The sequence below is a fragment of the Oncorhynchus gorbuscha genome, linkage group LG02 (genome assembly GCF_021184085.1).
Source record: "Oncorhynchus gorbuscha isolate QuinsamMale2020 ecotype Even-year linkage group LG02, OgorEven_v1.0, whole genome shotgun sequence".
Lineage (NCBI taxonomy): Eukaryota > Metazoa > Chordata > Actinopteri > Salmoniformes > Salmonidae > Oncorhynchus > Oncorhynchus gorbuscha.
The window spans coordinates 40,073,047-40,092,215 of NC_060174.1; the positions used below are offsets into that span (position 1 = coordinate 40,073,047).

Here is a 19,169-nt window from a genome sequence, read left to right on the forward strand (position 1 = left end):
AATGGTTGATAAATTAGTCACATAGTAAAAATGTGTCACATAGTAGTTCCTCTTTATCTCACAGAAGAAAGCTTCCCAGTTTTCTATTTAATCAATTCAAAATACATATAACAATCTTTACGCATTTTAGGACATGCCCAGCATCTTGAACCACTTGACAGAATAGACTACACAATGTGCCCCCACCTAGTCCACTTCGGAGCATCTCTGTTAGTGATGGCATAATGTCACTGGCGCAGTGCGGAAGAGAGTACAGATATGCACTTTCCCTCATTGGAAGTATTAAATGTTATCTTCCAATTAGTGAACACTTCCCTAAAAATGGAGTTGACTCCAGTCCCCTAATACATGCACATTGTATAAGTGCAAACTCGTTCTTTAACTCCACTTATAATGAATAAATTCTTCTTGATGGAGACTTTTACATACTCCATGCATGATGATTGCATATCATCAGGAGTTGTCAGTCCTACATTATGTGGGCAACATAGTGATTGTACTAAGATGAGATTGCTGTGTTTTTTATGTGGATTCTCCTGTTTGTTACTAATGGTAGTGCTTCCGCCTGTGGGCCTGCTGCTACTGCTGCTGCTGAGGATGAATAATAAGGATGAATGTGATGATAGTGATTATGGTTATCATGATCATCATACATCCTGTCATCCGTCCATGTACATTATACTGCCCTTCTCCTTTCTCCTTACTGTTCTGTGCTGCAGCCAAAATCCAATAACCCTGCCAGTCATTAAGCCCTCCTTTACCTATCATATAGTGAAATTGAAGCAAGGTGGAGGATGCTATTAGGGTGGGCCCGGCTTTAAATTATTTAAATGCGGCCAGATGAAGGGGTGGAATAGAGGAATCAAGGCAGCGACGGGTGGCTACTGGCAGTGAGTTAAGAATTAGGAGTGTGCTGCTGCCCTTCGATCATGAGCCCTTTGGGCCAAAGGAATCCTTGGATAAGGAGTACAGTGAGAGATAAGTGTGGATCAAAGTGGAGATTAAACAGGATGGCAAATACATTGATGCGCTTAATTATAAAGGCTTTGAAATTTGCTGAACCCCTATAAATCGCAAAGATGCCGCTGAGTTGTTTGTGGGGATTTTACTCATTGAGTTTTCCACTATTTTGTATGGCAACATGTTTTTCAACCACTGTAGGGAAGTACAGTGTATACAATATGTATCACCAGAGTCCTTGTTGTGCTGCTAGCTAATATTAGGTTGGAGGAACTAAAAGCATTACTGTAGCAGACAAGAGGAGCTGTCAAATGCTACCTTTCTCAACAACTGTGGCTTAACATTTACTGTTAGATTTACTGTTAGACATGGCAGTGAAAACAAAGTGAAACAAAGGATGATAGATCAAAGAGAAAAAGACAGAGAGAAGAGATGAGTGAGAGAGGTATCCCCCTCACCACTGTAATCCCAGCTGCCACCAGGCCTGCTGGAGCAAATTTGAAGCCAATGACGAGTGGCACTCTCAGAGAGACACAAATTCAGGCTCTTGCCTCTCAACAGCTGCCTCTTCATTTCCCACATTATTCTATTTGTCTCCGAGTCCCAGGAGGAATAGAGAAGTGGCGCTACTGCATAACCTCCAAAAACAACACCATAAATAATGAGAGCATGGGTGTTGTTTTGGAGGGAGATGTGGAAGTGGGGCAAGTCAAGAGATGCACATACTCTGTTAGATCCATGTCCAGTACGTGCTTCTGTACCAAGCCTTTTCCTGTTTGCTGTGGCTTGCCTCATATTATTGTGCAGGTTAATCTTAGATTAAGGTCCTGCCTGACCATGAAACCAATTTTATCAAAACTGACATGACATCATCGACAACAGTAATTTGAGCAATGTTCAAGTGAAGAGTGTCAGCTGGACCTACAGAGACATGGAATGAACAATGATTTGATGATTATTTGTCCTTCAGTATATATCTAATGCTAGCTTATACTGTCTGGCATCAAGTAATAATAATCACACAGCTGGAAGTTTGTATACTTTGATCTCTCTTAATGGGAACTCAATATCATCCCCCATATTTTGTCAAATTTTCTTCCAACAAAAGAGGATGTTGAGCAGAGCAGATACAGCTGAGCAATGTGTAGCACATTGCTTTTGATCGTTGACTGAATCATATGTGATATCCCCACCATGATTATTACATTATCTAATTCTAACATCCCAACACATGTTTTATTCAAGGCCTGACAACGCAATAGTCCCAGGGAGAGGAAGAGGGCTATATGCCTAAAGCACTTTCTGAATACTGTCTTACTGCGATCATCTTCTCCCGTCATAACAATGTATTTTCTGAGCTGACTATCTAAAGGGACATTAAATAATATGTGGCAGTGGTAAAAATAAACATTTCCAGCCAACGCAGATGTTTAGTGTAATTCAATTAGTCTGTATGTCATTGATGTGTTTACTGTACTGCCTGTATCTGTCTTACCCTTTTGTACCCATGGTACAGTATGATCAATAATAAATATACTAAGATTCAATAACATAACAGTAAGCCTACTTAAAGTTAATCTTGGCTTTGTGTATTTCACCTAACCTGAAACTATAATGTTACTTTTGTAGACACTTTACACTCATTCTGAGTATCCTAATATCCTAACATACACCAACACATCGTAACACACGCCAACACAACAAAGTATGCTGATACATACTAACACACTCTTGAAGAAGGCACGACAACACCTCTTCCCCCTCAGGAGACTGAATTGATTTGACATGGGTCCTCAAATCCTCAAAAAGTTCTACAACTGCACCACTGAGGGCATCTTGACTGGTTGCCTCGCCGCTTGGTAAGGCAACTGCCTGGCATCCGCCTGCAAGGAGCTACAGAGGGCAGTGTGTACGGAACCAGTACATCACTCGGGCCGAGCTCCCTGCCATCAGGACTTTTCTACCAGGCAGTGTCAGAGGAAGGCCCTAAAATTGACAAAGACTCCAGTCACCAAAGTCATAGACTATTATCTCTGCTACTGCACAGCAAGTGGTACCAATGCACTGGAACCAACAGGACCCTGAACAGCTTCTCCCCCTCACTTTATTCTTACCTATATGTACATACAGTATCTACCTCATACCTGTTCACATCGACTCAGTACTGGTACCCTGTGTATATATATAGCCAAGTTATTGTTACTCATTGTGTATTTATTCAATATTATTATATTTTTTTCTCTTTTCTCTCTCTGCATCATTGGGAAGGGCCCGTAAGTAAGCATTTCACTGTTAGTCTACACCTGTAGTTTACAAAGTATTTGACAAATACAATTGGATTTGAATTGTATTTGATTCTAATGATGATCCCAAGGGCATGGGTCTTGCCCTTTCAGAGTACAAGGACACATAGTTCACAGAAATAAGACAAGACCCCTTTTAGAAGTGGTCACCAGAGAATCACAGGAGAGTAGTAAAATGAAAGCCTTAAATCCGAACCATTAGGCATGGCTGTTATAACATTACTGTTATTATTGCAGAGTGCTCAATGGAAGTGGATTGAAAAAAACATGTGAACAGCATGAATCTGCTGTGCGGGGGCAAGGGAGCGATTATTGGAAAAGGTTACTACTTTGCCTCGGTGGAGAGTGGTTGGCTGTGGCTGTGTACAATTGTAATAGGTTACATTTGCACAGTCATTCTGAGAGAATGAATGGGCAGCATATGTGCGTGGAGGGATGAGAAAGAGGGTGAGAGAGAGACCCTTTAATGTCAAACAATTAAAATGGCTCAATCGTAGGCGAAGGATGCAGGATGGCAGCAGTGCACTTTGAGAGATGAATGGTCAACAACTGGAGGCATGACAACAGTTATGAAGACTGATGAATGATGCAACACTTTCACAGTTGAGGGAAATGTGATGAGACGTTGACAGCTGGACAGACCCTTGCTCTGGCATTTTAAAAGGACCAGGCAAAAGGACTGCAACCACTGCAAGTGAAATGTCTCATCCCCTCTCATATAAGCAAATAGTTATATCCATATTATAATGTCCAGTTTTAGCACAATTCTAGTCAGTATTGTCATGCCTTGGTCATTGTATTTTGTGTTTTCGTTATATATTTGGTCAGGCCAGGGTGTGACATGGGTTTATGTTGTTGTATTTCGTATTGGAGTTTTTGTATTATTGGGATTGCGGCTGAGTAGGGGTGTTGTATGGGCTTGGCTGCCTGAGGCGCTTCTCAATCAGAGTCAGGTGATTCTCGTTGTCTCTGATTGGGAACCGTATTTAGGTAGCCTGGTTTCGCTTTGTATTTTGTGGGTGATTGTTCCTGTCTCTGTGTAGTTCACCAGATAGGCTGTAATAGGTTTCACGTTCCGTTTGTTGTTTTCGAATTTGTATAGTTATTTCATGTATCGCTTTTTTCCTTTCATTAAAGACATGAGTAACCACTACGCTGCATTTCGGTCCGACTCTCATTCTACAAACGAAGAACGCTGTTACAGAATCACCCACCACACTCGGACTGAGCAGCGTGTTAACAGGCAGCGACAGCAGGAGCAGAGAAAGGAGGACGTTATGGATAGCAGAGGCATGGAGTATACGACGTGGGAAGAAATCGACATGTGGGCGGCCGACCCAGAGAGAGTGCAGGTGCCCGCCTGGGATTTCCTAGAGCAATGCGAAGAGGGCTATAGGCGAATGGAGTCAAAAAGAAAGACACGTCGGCGCAGAGCGAAAACCGAAAGTAACCCCCAAATATTTATTGGGGAAGGGCGCAGAGAGAGAGTGGCTGAGTCAGGGTTCAGACCTGAGCCAACTCTCCCTGTTAATCGTGAAGAACAGTTGCAGTGGGAGAGGCTGCACCACTTGGAGAATTGGACATGGGAGGAGGAATTAGACGGAAAAGAACCCTGGGCTCAGCCTGGAGAATATCGCCGTCCCAAGGAAGAAATAGAGGCGGCTAAAGCGGAGAGGCGCTGGGATGAGGAGGCAGCACGGCGACGCGGTTGGAAGCCCGAAAAGCAGTCCCAAAAAATTATTGGGGGGAGGCTAAATGGGAGTATGGCTATGCCAGGTAGGAGACCTACGCAAACTCCCTGTGCTCACCATTGGGCTAGAGAGACCGGGCAGGCACCGTGTTATGCTATGGAGCGCACGGTGTTTCCAGTGCGGGTGCATAGCCCGGTGCGGCACATACCAGCCCTTCGTATTGGCCAGGCTAGAGTGGGCATCGAGCCAGGTAAGCTTGGGCAGGCTCAGTGCTCAAGAGCTCCAGTGCGCCTGCACGGTCCGGTCTATCCAGAGCCACCTCCACACACCAGTCCTCCGGTAGCAGCTCCCCGCACCAGGCTTCCTGTCCGTGTCCTCGATCCTGTAGCACCAGTTCCAGCACCACGCACCAGGCCTTCTGTGCGCCTCGCCTGTTCAGCACAACCTGAGCCTTCCTTCTCTCCTGCGCTGTCGGAGTCTCCCGCCTGTTCAGCACAGCCAGAGCCTTCCTTCCCTCCTGCGCTGTTGGAGTCTCCCGCCTGTTCAGCGCAGCCAGAGCCTTCCTTCCTTCCTGCGCTGTCGGAGTCTCCTGCCTGTTCAGTGCTATCAGAGCCTTCCTCCTCTACAGCGCTGCCGGAGCCTCCTGCCTGTTCAGAGCAGCCTGAGCTGTCAGTCTGCATGGAGCAGCCTGAGCTGCCAGTCTGCAGGGAGCTGTCAGCCTGCAAGGTGCTGTCAGTCTGCATGAAGCAGCCAGAGCTGTCAGTCTGTATGAATCAGCCAGAGCTGTCAGTCTGCATAAAGCAGCCAGAGCTGCCAGTCTGCAAGGAGCTGCTAGTCTGCAAGGTGCTGCCAGCCTGCATGGAGCTGTCAGCCTGCATGGAGCAGTCAGAGCTGTCAGCCTGCATGGAGCAGTCAGAGCTGTCAGTCTGCATGAAGCAGCCAGAGCTGTCAGTCTGTAAGAAGCAGCCAGAGCTGTCAGTCTGCATAGAGCAGCTAGATCCGCCAGTCAGCCATGATCTTCTAGATCTGCCAGACAACCAGTCTCTTCCAGATCTGCCAGTCAACCAGTCTCTTCCAGATCTGCCAGTCAACCAGTCTCTTCCAGATCTGCCAGTCAACCAGTCTCTTCCAGATCTGCCAGTCAACCAGTCTCTTCCAGATCTGCCAGTCAACCAGTCTCTTCCAGATCTGCCAGTCAACCAGAATCTTCCAGATCTGCTAGTCAACCAGAATCTTCCAGTTCCGCCAGCCAGCCAGGATCTACCGGAGCCTACTACCTGCCTGAGCTTCATCTCAGTACTGGGCTTCCTCTCAGTACTGGGCTTTCACTCAGTACTGGGCATTCTCTCAGTTCCGGGCTACCCCTCAGTTCCGGGCTGCCCCTCAGTCCCAGGCTGCCCCTCAGTCCCGAGCTACCCCTCAGTCCTGAGCTGCCCCTCAGTCTCGAGCTGCCTCTCAGTCCCGAGCTGCGAGATGCCCCTCAGTCACGAACTGCTCCTCAGTTCAGTGGGGTTCTGGGTGAGGACTATTAGGCCATGGTCGGCGGCAAGGGTGGATTATCCCAGGACGCGAAGGGGAGGAACTATGACTTTAATGGAGTGGGGTCCACGTCCCGAGCCGGAACCGCCACCATGGACAGACGCCCACTCGGACCCTCCCTATGGTTTTGAGGTGCGTCCAGAGTCCCTCCTTAGTGGGGGGGGGGGGGGTTCTGTCACGCCTTGGTCATTGTATTTTGTGTTTTCGTTATATATTTGGTCAGGCCAGGGTGTGACATGGGTTTATGTTGTTGTATTTCGTATTGGAGTTTTTGTATTATTGCGATTGCGGCTGAGTAGGGGTGTTGTATGGGCTTGGCTGCCTGAGGCGCTTCTCAATCAGAGTCAGGTGATTCTCGTTGTCTCTGATTGGGAACCGTATTTAGGTAGCCTGGTTTCGCTTTGTATTTTGTGGGTGATTGTTCCTGTCTCTGTGTAGTTCACCAGATAGGCTGTAATAGGTTTCACGTTCCGTTTGTTGTTTTCAAATTTGTATAGTTATTTCATGTATCGCTTTTTTCCTTTCATTAAAGATATGAGTAACCACTACGCTGCATTTCAGTCCGACTCTCATTCTACAAACGAAGAACGCCGTTACAAGTATATACAGTTGAAGTCAGAAGTTTACATACACTTAGGTTGGAGTCATTACCACTAGTTTTTCAACCACTCCAAAATGTTCTTGATAACAAACTATAGTTTTGGAAAGTTGGTTAGGACATCTGCTTTGTGCATGACACAAGTAATTTTTCCAACAATTGTTTACAGACAGATTATTTAATTTATAATTCAATGTATCACAATTCCAGTGCGTCACTAAGTGCATACACTAAGTACATACACTAAGTACACGTAACTTTAAAATAGCTTGGAAAATTCCAGAAAATTATGTCATGGCTTTAGAAGATTCTGATAGGCTGATTGACATCATTTGAGTCAATTTGAGGTGTACCTGTGGGTGTATTTCAAGGCCTACCTTCAAACACAGTGCCTCTTTGTTTGACATCATGGGAAAATCAAAAGAAATCAGCCAAGACCTCAGAAAGAGAAATGTAGACCAATTTCCAAATGCCTGAAGGTACCACTTTCATCTGTACAAACAATAGTACGCAAGTATAAACACCATGGGACCAAACAGCCGTCATACTACTCAGGAAGGAGATGCGTTCTGTCTCCTAGAGATGAATGTACCTCGGTGCGAAAAGTGCAAATCAATCCCAGAACAACAGCAAAGGACCTTGAGAAGATGCTGGGGGAAACGGGTACAAAAGTATCTATAGCCATAGTAAAACGAGTCCTGTATCAACATAAAGGCCGACTGAAAGGCCGCTCAGCGAGGAAGAAGACACTGCTCCAAAGAAAAGCCAAACTACTGTTTGCAACTGCAGATGGGGACAAAGATCATACTTTTTGGAGAAATGTCCTCTGGTCTGATGAAACAAAAATAGAACTGTTTGGCCGTAATGACCATCTCTATGTTTGGAGGGAAAAGGGGAAGGCTTGCAAGCCGAAAAACACCATCCCAACCGTGAAGCATGGAGGTGGCAGCATCATGTTGTGGGGGTGCTTTGCTCCAGGAGGGCATGGTGCACTTCACAAAATAGATGGCATCATGAGGCACGAAAATGATGTGGGAAGTTTGTGGAAGTCTACCCGAAATGTTTGACCCAAGTTAAACAATTAAAAGGCAATGCTACTAAATACAAATTGAGTGTATGTAAACTTCTGACCCACTGGGAATGTGATGAAAGAAATAAAAGCTGAAATAAATCAATCTCTCTACTACTTTTCTGACATTTCACATTCTTAAAATAAATTGGTGATCCTAACTGACCCAAGACAGGGACATTTCACTAGGATTAAATGTCAGGAATTGTGAAAAACTGAGTTTAAATGTATTTGGCTAAGGTGTATGCAAACTTCCAACTTCAACTCTGCTGTATGTCACTCACTGCTGCTTATTGTAGCCACTGTCAAACTATCATATTCAGTTTATTGTTTAAGTAGTCCTATGTGTAGCAGAGGGAGTTCGGTGGGCTAAAGTCACATGATGAGTAACCTTGTCTGAGACCTCAGGACTCATAGCAAATGCATATTTTATACAATCATATAAAGCAATCCCAGAGGACTTAGACTACTTTCAGTATTGTCAGTTGAATAGACTAAATAAATATTGTATCATAATTGTAACATGTTAGACAATTATCTAGGCCTTCTGTTTGTTCTGCACTGTATTGACAGTAATTCCATTCTAGTGTTGAGAAATCACCATGACACAACAATTAGCCAGTACCATGCATTAGCCTCTTTCACTGCTTGATGATGAAGTGCATAATATTTATTGAGTGAACTAGACAAAAGCGCTGGTTAACAGTCATTGCAATGATGATTTCTTATAATTCGGTACCTTAGTTGCCCGTTCATTGAATGTTTCCAAACAGTTGCGCATCCCAATGTGAATGGAATTGTAGACTCAAAGGCCCAACTCAGAGGCCCAAAATATGGACTGTCTATTCAAGTGTAGCTAGCTGGTCAGATGCCTCAAATATTGTGAGTGTGTTCGTTTTGATGACTCCACGTTGCTGAATTATGTTGGCTAAAATGGGTTCGATCTTGAGTCGTGTCTGTGTGCATAATATGGAATAATATGGCTATAACCATGCAGGACATTCAGATGGCGAAATTCTTGCTTCCAAAAATGGAACGTAGTCTACCCGGCTGCTCGTAGCCCGTGGCTCTGATGGTGTCATAGAGGGGAAGGGGGAGTCGGTAGGTGGCAGTCATGTCCCATCTCTCTCTCTCGCTCTCTAACACACACACACACACACACACACACACACACACACACACACACACACACACACACACACACACACACACACACACACACACACACACACACACACACACACACACACACACACACACACACACACACACACACACACACACACACACACACACACACACACACATTCCTAGGTCTTACACGCACTGGAGCATAAACGCGCTTACACGCACCCATATTACCACCAGACGCATCGCTCCTTATGACATCAACTGATAATGCAATTGACCAATCAGTGGGTAGATGATGGCAGGAAACGTGATAATTGTATTTCACCCATCAAAAGTAAGAACGGGTGCGTGGGGAAAATATAGGGGGACGCCACACATGAATGCGCTTTAAAGGAGATATGTTGAGCCAGTCTAGAGGGAGTATTTCTGGCATTAACTGCAGCATTCGCGCCTCTGATAGCAGCATCAATCCACCAGCACTGACTGGCGGAATACAGATAGTCTTGTTCTGAGTTAGGGAGGAAGCCAGTCCGGTGTGGGTGTGAGGCTGTCATCTCGCTGCAATTTAAGAAAAAAATACTTCCCAGCACTGCCCACTGTCTAGTGTCTAGCTCCAAACTTGATCATGCATATGATTTATATGAGAGTTCACAAATGCATTGCGTATTTGAAGTTGGAGTTTGGTGGATGTAAACGTATTCTTAGCCTGGTGATTTGTGGTCAGTATTGCCCATCATCTTAAACGCGCAATTTCAGTTGCTGAGGAGCGCGCGCCGAGGATCATCAGGGTGGATATTCGTTCCCTCTTGTGAGATATCAGTGAATTGGCTGTACTGGGGAGTCTCTGAGATGTGTATAGAGCCAAAGCGCAAAGAGAGGAGTCGATGATTGCTGTGGATGAAAACTGACAGATGTAGCTTGTTGAACAAACGGCTCTCGAGATGCGATGAGAAGTCGGGACACGAAACATTTGGGACTATAAGAATACTATAGCGTATGCTATGACATTTTGCATTTGATTGAAGAGTCACGGATCAAGGAAGGATGTGTTCGTGGTGAACAATTCTTTAACGCATCTATGTGGTCTTTATAGGCTACTTCTATGAGGAGACCTGCTGGATTTCCCACCTGACGCGCAGTAGTAGTTCCTACATCAAACATACAGTAGCCGATGAAAATCGATAGAAGAATCTATCAGAAGACAAAGATAAACCTGGCGACTTTATCATTATTCGCCTCGTCCACCTGACGAATTCATATGCTAGCATCTCCGAGATCCAATCCAACGACAATCAATACGGAGGCAAAGACAAATAAGAATATTGAAATCCGCACTGGGTTGTGAGTTGAAATCTAATCAGATCCCTGGGGGGTTGCAGAGTAGCAAGGAACTGAAGAGGGAGAAAAAAAGTTCTAGCTAAAAGTGTGACACCGGAATGACAACCATCAGCCACTTCATGTTTGCTCAATATGTGGATGAGCGGTAGATTATGACGAGGTTTCAGGATGTTATCAATCTGCGGGTCCACGGCTGCGTGAGACTGTGTCGTTAGTAGTCTGGCTCTGAAGAGGTTGGTTGGTTGTTTTATTGAAAATTAAAACATGAAGGATGGATCTGGGAAGAGTTCAGATTTCTCCTAAATTCCTAACTGATAAACGAAATGTCACCGGACTGTGACACATATAGCATTTTTGCCTTGGTATCACTCTGTATTTAACCATTAGTTTCAACGGTGGCACTTCGTATATTTGCGTCTTGAAACATTTGAATGGGGGATGGATAAATTGACTCTATCGTCGTTGTGCAAGTCCTAACACCTAACCGATTGATTCTAATTGATGGATTAAACGCAACATCGTTTACAATGTGGGGACCGGATAAACTGTGTGAAAGTATCACCACGGAGTCTAGGTTTCAGGATGCTTGAGAATTGCGGATGTAGCCTATTTTCGATGCAGTTTTAGAGGGCAAGGAGCTGAAGAGGGAACTGTCGTTGTTTGAATCAGATCTGCTAACATCAGCATCTTTGGTGACAAGTAAGTTATATGTGTTTATTTGTTTAATTGAATTGATTCCTACATGGCACCGACACCTTGCCCACAGTGTGTTACGGTTCTAGCTGAAGCCTATTTGTAACCTTATATACTATTTCAAATCAGCGTTCCTTTGCTGCTCTATCCCACTTTGCCTTATTATCTTACTACAAGCAACCAATAGCACTTCAACGAGGGCATAGCCTGAAAGCTTCATCTGACGTCATCGGACAAAAAAAGCTCATTTTTTGTGTGATGTGATGAATGAATGGACCATTCGATTTGGCGTGTGTGTGTGCATATGTGGAGGGCCGTAGAACTGCGTGTCGATTCTGCCTTTATTTGACTAACCTTGAACATAAAGACTGCAATATCTGTTCATACGATGCTGATACGATGCTGACAGGCTACTGATCATAATGTGTGAAGCGGCTGGTTGACTCAGTCGTGTTGAGTAGTGGTGATGCAGTATGTTGCAGCATCCCATGCTGTATTCGGACCGTTGCACTTCAGCATCTATACCTGAGGCCTAATAACATCGGTTCTAACATTGGTTCTATAAAGTTTAATATTTTTTTTTGCCGATTAGAATAACGGTAGGAAGCCCACCAAAGCTATTTGCAGAGCACAATGCAGAGCAATGGACTTTAAACTGTTGTATTTCTAAGGCTCACCGCATGCGCCCTGGAGAAAAACTCAACATATGAGCACCGCCATATGAATGATGTTGCAAGACCACTATAGGGCTGCAGCTTATGCACTTTAATTTAGGCCTAACCACAAAGGTGTAGTGTCTTTTTTTAATGCTGAGGTGCTGCGCTCTAATGTATGCTCGAGTAAAGACTAGTTGGCTCGCCTTTGCCGACCGCGCTGCAGTTCGCTCAGTGCTGGCATTGAGGGAGCTGAAATTACAAGCTTCGTCTGCTCCTTTAGGCCGCTATGCAGTCTGTTGGCAAGAAAGAAAGTAGCATAATGTGTGGTATACACTGTGTACAAAACATTAAGTACACCTGCTCTTTCCATGACATAGACTGACCAGGTGAAACCAGGTGAAGGTTATGATCCCTTACTGAAGTCAATTGTTAAATCCTCTTCAATCAGAGTAGATAAAGGGGAGGAGACAGGTTAATACCTTATGATTAATACCGACGTTGTGTGTGTGTGTGGGGGGGGGAGGTACTAAACTGACATGTTGAATTGTTTGTAGATGGTCATACTATGGATCATTCGCCTATTTGAATTAGAATTTTATGACAAATTTAGCTCTTTACTACTAAAGCCCATAGAAACGCATTTGATAACGCATTCATAAATAGAAAAAAGGGCGGTTTAATAAGAAACTCGGTTTTGAAGTGTATGTCCTAAATGTAGGAGATTTGTTTAAACTCTAGAAATATATTTATTTTTTTACACATTCAACCTCCCTTTTTTTTGGAGGGGGGTAGGAACAAATTACCTTAATATTTCCATTAGTTTTTAACCGGTATTCTGGTGACACTTGTGGGGGTTGTAGCAAAACGGAGAATTCCATTGTGTTCCTGAGAATCGCTCCTTTCCACAGTGGGGTCCCATTAGTGTATAACCCAAACGGTTCCGATGCTACCAAACAGATGTTGGCCCATCAACGGTACCAACTTCAGACGAGTCTCCTGACACTTGGGGGGCATAGAGCAAAACAGAGTGTGTAGGTCAAACCGTTCGGAGGCTGTCTCACGGTCTGACAAAAATCGCTTTTCCACATTTCACTGCAGACGCGGAAGATGATCCCCCCCTCTAGCTCAAACTGACGGATGTAGATGGGGATTCGTTTATATCTAATAAATGTAAATGTTTAATTACTCTGCCATGTTTAAATAATGTCTCCCTCGTCCTTGACTTTTCCGAAATAAATCTATATAACACTGTTGTTGTTAGAATCGAAATATCACAAACAGAATTGGAGTTATAACGAGTTTTAGAAGGGGATGTAATTGCCTGAATGATTTTCCCCCAGCCTGCTCCGCTCCTTCTCCCATAGTTGAATGTGACATTCCCAGTTGATATTCACCCCGATAATTGCCTCAAAACTGAACCTAAACTATACTGAAACTAATTTCACACATATACTGTAACACCAGATTTAAAAAAATGAAGTATAGTATGATGGGGAGAAAAGGGGAGAATGTGTGAGTTGATGAGTGAGGAGAAGCGAACAATGCATAATTATGTATTCATCAATTGTGCATGAAGAACAGGGTGGGCCATTCTATTGTATTAATCTATTCTAATTATAATCCCAAAACGGTGTAGCCTATATCAGTCCACCGAATTTAAGCAGATGTATTTGTCTCCTTTAGGCCTAAATGGAGTAGGCTACACAGTGAGAGCGTGCATCATTTACAATGGCAAGACCAAGACGAATGGATGCACATGCTGCGTAAGCGTTACAATATCTGAATGAAAACGACTCAAATGGCGGGGAAGAAATGGATCATGACATCTCTATTATTCTGATTCATGCTGAACGGCTTACCATATCTGGGAAAGGATCCATATCGGACAGCAGGTGAGCAAGTGTCGGATAATGGCTGTGCTAGGTGAAATGAGGAACTCCCGGCTGGCCTGTTGCTGTGTCCTACAACATGCTTGACTTGGCTGCTATCAACGCATGTGTTTTTCAAGCAGTGCATGAACAACACCCATGAGCAGAAGAAACTTCATCATGAGTCTGGCACACGGGCTACGTGAGAGACATATGAGGGCCAAGGCAGCAGCAAAGATTCCACGTGAGCTATTACATGAGCCAAATTGTGCACAGCTACCAGGATGGAGAAGCTGCAAGGTGGGCAGATGCAATCCAACAGAAACCGGACACCTGTTTCAGCTGCAGGTGACTTGTTTGTTGGAAGTGTTGAAATCAACTAAAAGTGACAAAGATTTGTGGTGACTGTTAGGACAAGGGATAACAGAATAATGAAATCAATTATTGTGTGAAAATGCACACCATACTGCAAGCACGAGCGAGACCACAAATAATGTGTCCAATAACTGACAATAATATACCATTTTTTACCGCCGTCATATCGACACTTACATTCATTGTAATGCCATTATTGCTTTTTGTTGATTTTCACTATTCACAAGCATGCTTGACGCCTATACTGATATTTAGGCTACTGATATGTTCTTAATTCAATCAATCAAATGTATTTATAAAGGCATTTTTACATCTGTAGATGCCACAAAGTGCTATACAGAATCACAGATGTAAAAAGGGTTCGGAAAAAGCTGAACCAGGCTCTGAGAGGTGTCCAGTCCTCTTTTGGCTGTGCCGGTTGGAGATTCTAAGAGTACATGGGAATTTAAGGCCAAATTGTTCTTCAAGATGTTCAAAACTTCATAGATGACCAACAGGGTCAAATAATAATTGAACGCGTGTCTTGCGGTTTGGGTATTTTGTTTTGTTTCAATGCACAATTCATAGTTGAAACAAAGGCACTCCACAAATAGAAATTCTGTTTTTAGTGTTTTTTTGGTTTTACATATAGCCTACAGTAACATAAACACATGACAAGTGTGTTATGTTCTTTCCAATATTGACATTTGATATTCTAATGCTTCCTAAGACCTTCATAAACAGAACCAAATTAGATTAGCACAAGTTCTAAGCCTGGCCTTCATAACCTGATTTTTAAGAAAATGGCCTTTGAATGTTTTTGGTACCTACTGGAGAGCTCCTCTTTGTCTCCACCCATTCAGCATCCTTCACACCCTCTTAACCTTAAGCCCCACTTATCTATTTAATGGTTGATCTGAGCGTTCTGTCCTAACAACAGCAGTCAAGCACCAAAGTGATCTGGCTAACGTTGGCTAGCTTGCTAGCTACTTCTAGACACAAATGAGAAAACAGCTCACTGACCAATTTACTCGCCCTAGCAGAGATTGTTAGGCTGTTTTTATGTTATCCAGAGCGTTGGTGACTGCAACAGTGCTGCAGGCAACAATTTACACTTTTTATGGCCAACGTTTACTGGTACCGAACATATTCAATGGGTGTCAATCAACAGTTGTTGCAGTAACATTGAAATGTTTACTTGCATAGTAGAGTCTTTTGTTAATGCATGTAGCTAGCTAGCTAGGTAAACAATGAACCATAATCCCAACTCATGACATTACTACCCTGCATTCATCTGCAGGTAGCTAACCAACCAGGTTTAATGTTAGCTAGCTAACGTTAGGCTAGAACTATCAAAGCAAATGGCTCTGAGATACAAATCATATTACTACACAGATCATACAAGTAATGTTAGCTAGCAAGCCAGCCAGCTAGCTAGCTTTAACTTGAAATTAAATATCACACTTTAACTTGAAATTAAAATGACTTTCTGTCAAAATTAGAAACATGTGATATCTGAAAATGTAACTATTTAGACTTACTTACTTGTACACATCATGGATGGATGCTTCTCCCTGTCACGGAAGCTTCATTGCCCGTAGTTTGGTTGAAGATGTAATCCGGAAACAGGTCTTTTCTCCATCTCCTTTGCTATCATACTCTAATTCCACTGATTTCAAAACTCGGTCCTCCAGAAACTCATCTTTCGGCATGTCCGACACACTCATTATCTCAGCCAATTAAGGATGTTTGCTTTTTCTGTGGCTAAACCAACTAGGCCCATAATTTAAGAATTGTATTTGTATTTACAGATGGCATAACATTTTGTTATTAAGGTACATGCAAGTGTACATGTTCCAGAAGACATTTCTGCCAAAAAACACATTTTGATTAAAAAGTAGTGGCCCGCAACATATGCCTAGTTTCCTGAAATGAGTCACATATGTGCACAGCACACTCATCAGGGTTATGGATGATGCTCTCCGCTGGTGCCAATAAGATAAGTTACTGTTCGCTCAAGTTGAGAATTTTGATAACCAAAAGATAGATTTTACTCTTTTAATGTCTTCTCTTTACAGCAGCCATTTGCTTTCCAAACTATGATTTCTCACAATGAAATGGGGGGTAGAGGAGAGAGAAAACACAGGATATTAAGATACTGTATATCCTGTATGACTAAGAGGATTTTTTATTCGTTTAAAAATCGAAACTTTGAGAACGGGGAATGGGAACAATATTACATTAATAACATGGAATTCTCTCACCCTCGGCTTGCAGGCATGTTCCTGCTAATGTCAAACATGTAGGCGTACTAGCCCACAAAGCAACACAGTGCTGGGCGCGGCACAGCGAGAGGAGCTTTCCACCCACCAGTGCTGCATCAAGGTGAGCGCTTTTCTCAGCAATGGCTCGCATCGCTGTCCATGGTCCTTAAATCGTTTCTTTATGTGCTCAGTTTTATTTGCCACAATCTTGTGTTTGCTAATTTCGTTACATAAAAAGCATGGGCTGGCACACACCCGGAGAAAAGTATTTAGTGTAGAGGTGCTGACTAACGATAATAAACTGTAAGCTATAAAAACAAAGAGAGTCACACACTCCATATGTATAAACTCCTAGTAATTTATTGGGTAATACACCAACGTTTCGGCGTCACTGTACCTTCTGACCGCGAAGAAGGCTCAGTGATGCCTTCAGATGCTCACTCACTCACTCACTCACTCACTCACTCACTCACTCACTCACTCACTCACTCACTCACTCACTCACTCACTCACTCACTCACTCACTCACTCACTCACTCACTCACTCACTCACTCACTCACTCACTCACTCAGTCTCTCACACACACACACAGACACACACTCTCATACACATACCAATTGTAAATATGCCGTGCCTACAAAGAAATGTGCACGCTGTTCACAACAGGCTTTTTTGCAGGCTTTTTTTACAAACAGCCATGAGCTAAATTAACTTAGGCTGCAGTGATACTGCTTGTATGCAACCATCTAATCTAGGCATGTGGAAAGGGAGACACAAATTGTACAATATGACATCTTTCTAACCTGGAGTAGGAAATGATCGTCCAAACACAAAGTTTCAAGTGGCACTGACTGACCCAAAGATTAATAGTGAATGTGTCCACTCACCTGAGAGATGGATGATGCTCACCACTCGTTCAAATAAGATATACTACTATTTGCTCAAGTTGATAATTTTGATAACTGAAAAACAGATTTGTGTTTTCATTTTCGTCTCTTTGTTTTCCCAATTATGTTTTCCCGTGATTTCATTTTTTATATTGTGTTCTGCTTTGCCCTATTTTAGCTGCTTTCCACTGACATTCACAACTCAACAGTCATCGATTTGTTATTTGCAGCATATGTTGCCCAAGTTGCGGGCCTTCCAACTGCAGGCTATGCACATGAGAATTACAACTTTTTTTAAAAGAAGCTAACGATCATACTGGGCCAACTAGCCTATTTTGAATTATACATTTTCTTCTGTATAGACAGGAGTAATTAAATAATGTTGGCAATTTTACTTTGAATTAAATTGCCTATTGCCCTGCCTTTCCCCTTCTTTCTCTCCCTCTTGTGGTGAATATCAAGTGATCTGGAGCAGTGATCGCAAGAGGCTGGGCCTACTCATGCAAGTGATGGTGGTGTAGATGAGGCTGGGCCTAGTCATGCCAGATATGGTGGTGTAGATGAGGCTGGGCATAGTCAGGCTAGAGATGGTAGTATAGCTGAGACTGGGTCTAGTCATGCTATGGATGGTGGTGTAGCGGAGGCTGGGTCAAGTCAGGCTAGAGATGGTGGGGTAGCTGAGGCTGGGCCTAGTCATGCTATGGATGGTGGTGTAGATGAGGCTGGCCCTAGTCATGCTATGGAGGGTGGTGTAGATGAGGCTGGGTCTAGTCAGGTTATGCTAGTGGATGAGAAGAGTATAGTGGGGAAGTGTAAGAGACTAGGGGGGAGGAGGAGGGTGTCAAGTGGAAAAGGAAAAATGGGTATTATTAAGGAGGTGGGAGGGGAGAGGCTGGTGTGACCAAAGGCACCATGGAACCTTTGCCTGATGCTGGGGGAGGCCCTGAACAGAGAGGAAGGGCATGTGGTCAGGATGGGAGATGAGGAGGAAAGTGAGTCTGAGGAAGATGATGATGAGGATTTTTTTCAGACTCCTATTCATTGGGCCCGGAGGTGACAGCCAGTCAAGCAGAGGCGTCAAAATACACATTGAGGGAACTAACAAAGTTCCTGAATAAGACCGAGTGGAAAAAAATTCATCTTGAAGCTTTTTTTCTGATCTGAGAACGTTTGTAAGATCAATACAATATGCTATGAAAAATGAGGGCCATGGCGTCCTTTCACCCAGGAAACGTTTTAGGTTGAGGAAGTGGGTCACAACAGTGCATAAGGGTTTAGCTTCAGACACTGTTTAGATGTATAGTTTCTTTCTGGCACTGGGGCTTTTTGAGCTTTGCTATTGGTTTCTTTCTTTGCTGGCTTTTCTCCCAATTCTTATGGATACTCTTCGGGTAGGCTCGCTCAATATAAATGCCACCAGAGATGTGGGAAAGAGGAGTGTGTTGGGTGAATATGTAAAACTAAAAAAAGTACAGGTGTTGATTCTGCAAGAGATGCATAGTGATGTGGTGAATTAAGTCGATTAGGGGCTCTGGTGGAAAGGGATGCCTAACACATGGAGAGAGGGGGGGGGTTCTATTTGGGTGTCTTAGACAGGAACTCTCACAGGTAGCGCCTTAGGCTGGTGGTTGCCGAGGACTGGAACTGTACAATGGATTTTACGAAAGACAGAAATGGGGAAGAGCCTCATTCAGTGTCAGTGGGAGTGTTAAGGGACATAATTAATCCGTTCGACCTAGTGGATGTTTGGAGAACTTTACATCCCAACACAAGACAGTATACATGGGTGAAGGTTTTTGGGGCTAAGGTGAGTGCAG

At 43.6% G+C, this 19,169-nt stretch overlaps 1 protein-coding gene across 1 annotated transcript in view; it reads left to right on the forward strand.

Moving 5' to 3' along the window:
- Positions 1-9,747: 9,747 nt before the first annotated feature.
- The window catches only part of LOC124002170 (leucine-rich repeat-containing protein 4C-like), a 128,874-nt gene continuing 119,452 nt past the window's right edge, over positions 9,748-19,169 (forward strand). The window contains exon 1 of the mRNA XM_046309507.1: positions 9,748-11,328. The gene's annotated coding sequence lies outside the window, so the exon portion shown is untranslated. The remainder of the gene's footprint in view (positions 11,329-19,169) is intronic.